A 9020-nucleotide genomic window follows, 5' to 3' on the forward strand; every position below is an offset into this window, starting at 1 on the left:
ATTCCCTCCATCTCTTAGTCCCCTCCCATTTGCAAAAGATCTATCTCCCTGTTTTCTATTGTCTTTTATTTTGCCCTTTAGTTTATTTATACTATGGATCTCACATATAAGAGAAATGATATGATACTTAAGTGTGTATGTCTGATTTATTTCACGTAACATTGTGGATTCAAGGTGCATCCGCCTTCCATCTACAAATGACTCCACTTCTGACACTTCAATGCTGAGATGTTCACCTTCTCTGACTTTACCCCTACAATGCACTTTCTTTTCAGTTGAAGAACAAATGAGAGAATGTTTTAGTGCAGATTTTCCATTTAAAAATGAAATTCTAACATTTTTTTAAATTAATTTTATTGGTATATTTTTAGATTTACATGACGATCACCTTCATCATAGGGAATTTGTGCCTGCACATGATACATCTTGATTCTTCATTTTTCTCCAATCCCCTCAACTTCCTTCAACCACTCTTCCCCCCTTATTTACAAAAGTTTTGTTTCCATTTTTCTTTCTTCCTTTCCCCCTCCCCCTCCCTTATTTCCCTTCCCATTAGAACATTTTCTTCCCATTTCCCAGTATCTGTTATGCATTTTGATCTTTATTTACTTGCTCGGTATCTCACACCAGAGAAACAATGAGATATTTAAACATATATGTCTGATTTATTTCCCTTAAGAGTGTGGTCTTGGGCAGGGGATTTAGCTCAGTGGTGCTGCCGCCTGCCTCACAAGTGCAAGGTTGAATTTGATCCTGGTACGAAAAAAAAAGTGTGGTCTCAAGATCCATCCATTTACCTAGAAATATTTCAAATTTATTCTTCTTTATGGCAGATTGGTACTCCATTGTATTTAAAACATCATGTGTAGTCCAGGGATATAGCTCAGTGGCCCGCACCTGCGAGGCAAGCATTAAGGTCCTGAGTTCAATCCCTGGTACCAAAAAAAAAAATCTTCTTTATCCATTCATTGGTTGATGGGCATTTGGACTGTTTCTAAGAGAATGTGTTAGTGGATATTTTCCATTTAAGAATGAAATTCTAACATGTTTTTAAATTTAAAAAATGATCAATTTGGGAATTCATGCATTAACTAGTTTTCAAGTTGGAGTTTTCAGGAGTATTTGTTACAATTTTAGAAACAATACTTTATTTTTTTTAACTTTTACATTTTATTTAATTGGTACATTTTAGGTATACAATACAATGACATTCGTCATTTAAAATTTGCACCTTTACATAATCTCTTTTGGTTCTTATTTTCCCCCTTCCCCTGCCCTCCCTTAACCCCTCCATCCCTCTCTATTTAAAAAGACTTTGTTAGCATTTTTTCATTTTCTCATATTAATAAAATTCCCTTCCTTCCTTTCCCATACCCCTCCCACTTCCCCTTCCCCTTTACCCCTTTTCTTCCTATTTCACATTATCTATTACACCTTTTAGTCCTTATTTACACTTTCAGTTTCTCACACTGGAGAAACTATTTGGTATTTACACATGTGTGTGTTATTTATTTCACTTAAGAGTATTGCATCAATGTGCATCCATTTAGCTATAAATGTCTCTAATTTCTCATTTTTTATGGCTGAGTAGTACTCCATTTTATTTTTTTAAAAAACACATTTTCTTTATCCAGGCTTCTGTTGTTGGGCATTTGGGCTGCTTCCAAATTTTAGCTATTACAAATTATGCTACTATGAACATGGGTACACATATATCACTGTGGTATGATTCTTTTAATTCTTTGGGGGAAGATACCCAGCAGGGAAATAGCGGGGTCAAATGGGACTTTCAGTCCTAGTTCTTTGAGGTATCTCCATACTGATTTCCACAGTGGTTGCACCAGTCTACATTCTCATCAGCAGAGGAGCAGTGTTCCTCATTCCCCAAAGCCCCACCAGCATTTGTTATTGGTTGATTTCATGATAGCAGCCATTCATTCTGAGGTGAGGCAGAATCTCAGTGTTGTTTTCATCTGTACCTCCAAATGACCAGTGATGTTGAACACTTTTTCATATGTTTATTTGCTATTTATACTTCTTTGTGTGAGAAACATCTGTTCATTTCAGATGCCCAGTTTTGGATTGGGTCTTTAAATTGGGGAAGTCTGATGTTTTTAAGTTCTTTATAGATTCGAGATAGTAGACCTTTGTCTGAGGAAAAGCAGGTGAAGATTTTTTCCCACATTGTGGGTTGTCTCTTCACACTGCTGGTGGTTTCTCTTGCTGTGCAGAAGCTTTTTTAATAAGAAGAGATCCCACTTGCTGATTGTTTGTGCTAGTTCACGGGCAACTGAGGTTTTGTTCATAAAATTTTTTCCTACACCAATGTCTTCCAAAGTTTTACCTAACCTCTGTTCCAGGCAATTCAGCATTTCTATTTTAATATTTAGATCCTTAATCCATATCAATTTTAGTTTAGTGCATGGTGAGAGATATAGGTCTAATTTTAATCTTTGACAACTTGAAACCCAATTTTTCCAGTACCATTTATTGAAGAGGCTATCTTTCCTCCAATGAGGTGTTTGGCTCCTTTATTGAAGATGAGATGACTGAGTATGTCTGAAGCTGTTTTGGCATCTTCTAATCTGTTCCACTGATCCTCAGGTCTGTTTCTTTGCCAGTACCATGCTGTTTTTATCACAGTAGTTTTGTAGTATAGTTTCAAGTTGGGGATTGTGATAACCCCTGCCTTGTGTCTGTTACCTAGAATTGCTTTTGCTATTCTAGGTCTCTTCTTGTTCCAAATGAATTTTTGGATTGTTTTCTCAAGATCCATGAAGTATGCTGCTGGAATTTCAATTGGGATTGCATTGAATCTATATAGCAACTTTGGAAGCATGGACATTTTCACTATACTGATCCTTCCTGCCCAGGAACAAGAGATGTCTTTCCATTTTCTGACATCATCTTCAATCTCTCTTTCCAGAGTGCTATAGTTTTCAGAGAAGAGTTCTTTCATTTCTTTTGTTAGGTTGATTCCTAGGTATTTCAGGTTTTTTGGATGCTATTGTGAAAGGAATTGTTTGCCCTATTTCTCTCTCAGTGAGTCTGTTGTTCATGTACAGGAAAGCTATTGATTTTTGTCTGTTCACCTTGTATCCAGCTACTCTACTGAATTTGGTTATTGAGACTAAAAGACTTTTTGTGGCGTTCTTGGGGTCTTCTGTATAGAATATCAAGTCATTTGCAAATAATGACAGTTTGACTTCTTCATTTCCTATCTTTATTCCTTTTATTTCTTTCTCTTCTCTAATTGCTGTGGCTAATGTTTCCAAAACTATATTGAAGGGGAGTGGTGATAGTGGACATCCTTGTCTTGTTCCTGATTTTAGGGTGAAGGATTTCAGTTTTTGACCATTTAGTATGAAGTATGATCATTTAGCTGTTGGTTTTTCATAGACGGCTTTTATCAGTTTAAGGTAGAGACTGTCTATTCCAATTTTTTGTAGGGTTTTTATCATAAATGTGTGTTGGATTTTGTCATATGCTTTTTCTGCACCTATGGAGATAATCATAAGGATTTTGTCCTTGGCTCTATTGATATAGTGTATTATATTGATTGATTTGTATATGTGGAACCATCCCTACATCACTGGGATGAATCCCACTTGGCCAGGGTAAATGATCTTCTTGATGATCTTCTGCATTCTATTTGCCAGTATCTTATTAAGGAGTTTTGCATCTATGTTCATTAGTGAGATTGGCCTATAGTTCTCTTTTTTGGTTGGGTCTTTCTCTGCTTTGGGGATCAAGGTGATGCTTGCTTCCAGGAATGAATTCGGAAGTGTTGCTTCCCTCTAAATTTCATTAAAGAGTTTAAAGAGCAGGGGCAGTAGTTCTTCTCTAAATGTCTTGGAGAATTCAGCAGTGAAGCTATCAGGACTCAGGCTTTTCTTAGTTGATAAGCTTTTAGTTATATTTTCAATCTCAATGGTTGATATTGTGTTGTTTAGAATTTTGAGGTCTTTTTCATTCCATTTTGGTAATTCATACATGTCTTGGAATCTGTCCATTTCTTCTGTGTTTTCCATCTTATTGGTGTATAGGTTCTTGAAGTAGGTAGTGATGATCCTCTGGATTTCTTCTGGGCCTGTTGTAATTTCACCCTTTTCATTCCTAATTGCATGGATTTGGGCCTTTTCTTTCCTTTTTCTGATAAGGTTGGCTAAGAGTTTGTCAAATTTTGTTTGTTCTTTGGAAGAACCAACTCTTCGCTTCCTTAATTTTTTGTATCATTCTCTTAGTCTCCATTGAATTGATTTCTGCTCTGATCTTTATAATTTCCTCCCCTGTATGAGTTTTGAGTTTGTCCTGCTCTTATTTTTCTAGAAGCTTGAAGTTCATCATCGGTTGTTTAATTGGGCTCACTCTGTTTTCCTAATATGAGTATTCACTGTTATGAATTTCCCTTGTAAGACAGCTTTCATTGTGTCCCATAGATTCTGATATGTTGTATTTTCATTTAATTGAAAGAACTGTCTGAATCCTTCTTTAATTTCCTCTGTGACCCATTGTTTGTTCAGAAGTGTGTTGTTCAATTTCCATGTGTTTGTGTAATTTTTGCAATTTCTTTTGCTGTGGATCTCCAATTTCATTGCACTATGGTCTGATAATATACAGGGGATAACTTCAATTCCTTTGCACTTACTTAAACACATTTTATGAGCGAGTATGTGGTCTATCTTGGAGAAAGACCCATGTGCAGCTGAAAAGAATGTGTATCTAATTTGTTGTGTGGAACACTCTGTAAACATCTATTAAGTTCATTTGTTCAAGAGTTCGATTGAGTTCTAGTATTTCATTATTTATTTTCTTGTCTAGTTGATCTATCTATTTGTGACAGTGGGGTGCTGAGATCCCCCACTACTATTGTATTGATGCGTATATGACTTTTCATGTCCATTAGTATTTTTTTTATATGTGGGCGCACTAGTGTTTGGTGCATAGATATTTATGATTGTTATCTCTTCCTCTTGGATTCTTCCCTTTACAAGGATGTAGTGTCCTTCTTTGTCTCTCTTAATCAGTGTTGGTTTGAAATCCACTTGATCTGCAAAGATGATAGCTACTCCTGCTTTTTGGGGGGTTCCCGTCACATGGAGTATTTTTTTCCACCCTTTAACTTTCAGTCTATGAGTTTCTTTTTGAATTAAGTGTGTTTCTTGTATGTAGCATATTGTTGGATTTTGCTTCTTGACACATTCTGCCTGTCTATTTCTTTTGACTGGTGAATTGAGACCATTAACATTGATAGTTATAACTGATACGTATTGACTTATCATTGTCATGACTTTTTCTTTTTGTTGGGTTCTCCCCCTTTACATTTAATTTCTTGTCACACTTGATGGATTCATTCTGCTGTGCTTCCTGGGATTTTGATCCTCATTGTCTGTTCCTAGGATATTATCTAAAATTTTTTGGAGTGCTAGTTTGGTATTCACAAAGTTCCTAATGTGCTCTTTGTCATGGAAGTATCTTGTTTCTCCATCAATATTGAAAGATAGTTTTGCAGGGCACATCAATCTGGGTTGGAGGCTGTTTTCCTTTAAGGCTTGGAATTGGTCACTCCAAGCTTTTCTTGACTTGATGGCTTGTGTTGAGAAGTCTGCTGTGATTCTGATGGGCTTTTCTTTGTATGTGATATGTTTTTTTTCTCTAACTCCTTGTAGAACTTTGTTCTTCTGTTGGGTTTCTGGAATCTTAACAATTATATGCTATGTGTAGACTTTTTTTTGATCAAGGCTATTTGGAGTCCTATATGCCTTACTTATCTGTATGTCAAGTTCTTTTCCCCTGCTTGGGAAGTTTTCTGCCATTACTTCTGTGAACAGTTTTTTAATGTTATCTGCACTCTCTTCTGTTTCTTCATTGACTCCAATCAGTCTTATGTTATTCTTCTTTGCATTGTGTAGCAGCTCCTGAATTGATTTCTTGTGGTCCCTTACAATTTTGAAGGAGTTTTTCTTTTCCTGGTCACTAATTGCAATCTTATCATCTATATCTGAAATTCTGTCCTCACATTGGCTCATTCTGTTGCACAGACTTTCAATGGAGTTTTTAATCTCCTGAAATCTGTTTGTATCTGTTTTGTGGATTTCATTTGTTTCCTATGTTGGGATTCCATCATGTTCCTCAGCTCCTCTATTTTTTTATCTGTGTCCTCTCTAGATTTATTAATCATGACATGCACTATGGGCACAATCTCTGCTGTTGTGTGAGAAATCATTTCTGATTTCATTTTTTCCAGATCGTCTTTTGTTACCAGTTCAGGGAGTCCAGGTGGTTGAGTATCAGATTGTTCCATCTTGTTTCCCTTTGGGGTTGCTGTAGGTGATCTGGAAGTCTGGTTTTGAGACTTGTTTACATTTCTTCTCATTTCAATGTGTCTGGGGGAGTGTTGTTGGTGCCCACCGGGCTCACCTCCTCTGGGCTGGGAGTTGTGGAAAGGCAGCCAGGAATCTCCTTCCTTTGGGCTCAGAAGCAATACTTGAATTCTAAATTAGGTTTCAAGGTAATAAATGAAAGCTATCAGGGACAGATAAAAAGTTGAGTCTATATATTGATTAATTTATTAGGCTAATAATATCATATGAAATGTCTCCACTTAAAATATTTCTTTACTGTGTTTAGCATGGAAATTATTTTTAAATCACTGTGTACAATACTAGAAAATAAAAAATTTTAGCTATCAAAACCTGTAAGGGATATGTTATTCTGAGAAAGAGGTTAAAATTTTAAAGAAATAAAATTATTTTCTTTCCAGTTTATCTACTCCATTTCTTAAGTCTCTCTCTTTCCATTTCCCACCACATTCCACCCTCCAAAACAAAAGAATTTGAGATTGCTGGCTTTAGGATGAGTGTACTTATTTGTATTTGTACAAGATCATTCATTCATTCATAAAAAGAAATCTAAACACTTGCCAGTAGTCAGTACTTTGTACCTGACACTGCCCTAAAAGCTTTATATTGATTCACTTAATACTCCCAAACACCTATAAGACAAGTACTAGCACCGTTGCCCATTTAAATTTTCCTATAAGACAAGTACTTCCACTGTTGCCCTTTCAAATTTTCCAAAGTAAGAAATTAAAACACAGCCAGGTTAAGTAACTTGGCCCAGATCACCCAGTTAGTAAGGGATGGAGTAGTCTGGTTCCTTCAGGACACAATATTAATAAGTGTTCTATTTTTCCCCACCAGGATAAACTTGTTTCCAGCTACCTATGTCCTTCTTGAAAAACTAACCATGTTCATTCCCTCTACAGCTTATTTTCAATAGAATATACTCTTATTACTCTCTTTAGTATTTACCATTCTCTTCAAAGACCCTTGACAGCTCAAGGAGACTCCTCTATGGACTCTTCCTTACTTCCTGTGACTTTCTCAGGAGCAAGTTGGAAGACTTCCTCTGTTTCCTTCTCCTGTTCCTCTCCTTTCTGCCTCTTCCTCCTCCCATCATCACCTCCTCTACTCTTCCTCCTCTTCCTCCCCTCCTCACTGCCTTCAGGACCTCCTTAAGTCTTTGTGGACTTAGTATCTCAGTCTCTGTCACTTTCTCTTGTCTGACAAACCAATAGCTACAATGTTAATCAAATGAGTGAAAAACGGGGCTTTTTAATTTTAAAGGTGATTCTAGAATGGTTAGTTGTGCTGAATAATTATGGGGCTGGAAGTGTAATTCATGCTTAGCCGTCTCAAGACCCTGGGTTCCATCCCCAGCTGAAAAGCAAATTTTAAAAATAAATAATTGTAATTTTTAAAGTTCTGGTAAAGTTCTTGTCATGTTTCCAGGATGTTTAGATAGCACTAAGAAAATCTTTAAGCATATTTTAAAACAGCAAACATACATAGGCAGCTTATTATAAGCCAATCACTACCCTAAGGGCTTCATTTAAATTATTCATGTAGGGCCAGGGATTCAGCTCAGTGGCACCACTGCCTGTCTCGAAAGCTTAAGGTCCTGGATTTGATCCCTGTTACAAAAAAAAAAAATTGATTCAGGTAACCTTCTGAGGTCATTATTATTATCATTTCCCATTTCACAGGTGGAAAAGTTGGGGTTCAGAGACCCCCCCAACTAATGAACTCATTAGCATTAATAACAGAAGAATTAGCATTTAGACTCAAGTAGTTTTGCTCCAAAGTCCATTTAATTACTATCCACCCTGGTGCCCTAAGAATTCTGTAAAGTTAGATACAACTCCTTTTTAATGACAAAATAATGTTTACATGTAATATGGTTTAATTCATCCCTCCCCCACTTGAAGTAAATATCATAGGCATATAAACCCAAGTTAATATTTTCTGTTCCATTATTCTGAGTCCATAAAATTAGGATGTGAAGATTATTATCATACGTAAAAATTAGGCATTTCAATACCACTCATACAATGAGATGTAAAATCTTTTCATGACTTTAAATGTTATCTATTCATAATAAAAGTGAAATTATCTCTAATTTCTCCATTATATAAAATAAGGTACAAATTGTGAAGTTTCCATTAGTAAAAATATACCATCCTTCTGTCAGACTACTAAATTAGCAATCTTTTATTATTGCTTCACAATACAAAAGAAATACAATTTGGCCAACTTTAACTTTTTAAGGAAATTTAAATTTGCTGCCCTTTAAAATAAGGAATATTCTGGGCTACACGGTGAGTTCAAGGCCAGCTTGAATTACGTAGTGAGATCTTGTCTCCAAAAACAAAACAAAACTGAGCATGGTAGCCTGTAATCCCAGTACTCAGGAGGTTAAGACAGGAGGATCGTTGTGAGTTTGAGGCCAGCCTGAACTACATAGTGAATTCAGAGCCAGTATAAACTACAAAGTGAGACCCTGTCTCAAAAAATAAAATAAAATAAGGATTATTGCTGGGCATGGTGGTGCGCACCTATAATCCTAGCATTGTGGCAGGCAAGAGGATCACAAGTTCAACACTAGCCTGAGCAACATAGAGAGATCCTGTCTCAAAAAATAATTTTTAAAAAATGGGATGAGAATGAAGCTCAGTGGGA

This window comes from Heterocephalus glaber, unplaced genomic scaffold (genome assembly GCF_053883595.1).
Source record: "Heterocephalus glaber isolate CG9 unplaced genomic scaffold, H.glaber_assembly_v1.0 deba00001553, whole genome shotgun sequence".
Classification (NCBI taxonomy): domain Eukaryota; kingdom Metazoa; phylum Chordata; class Mammalia; order Rodentia; family Bathyergidae; genus Heterocephalus; species Heterocephalus glaber.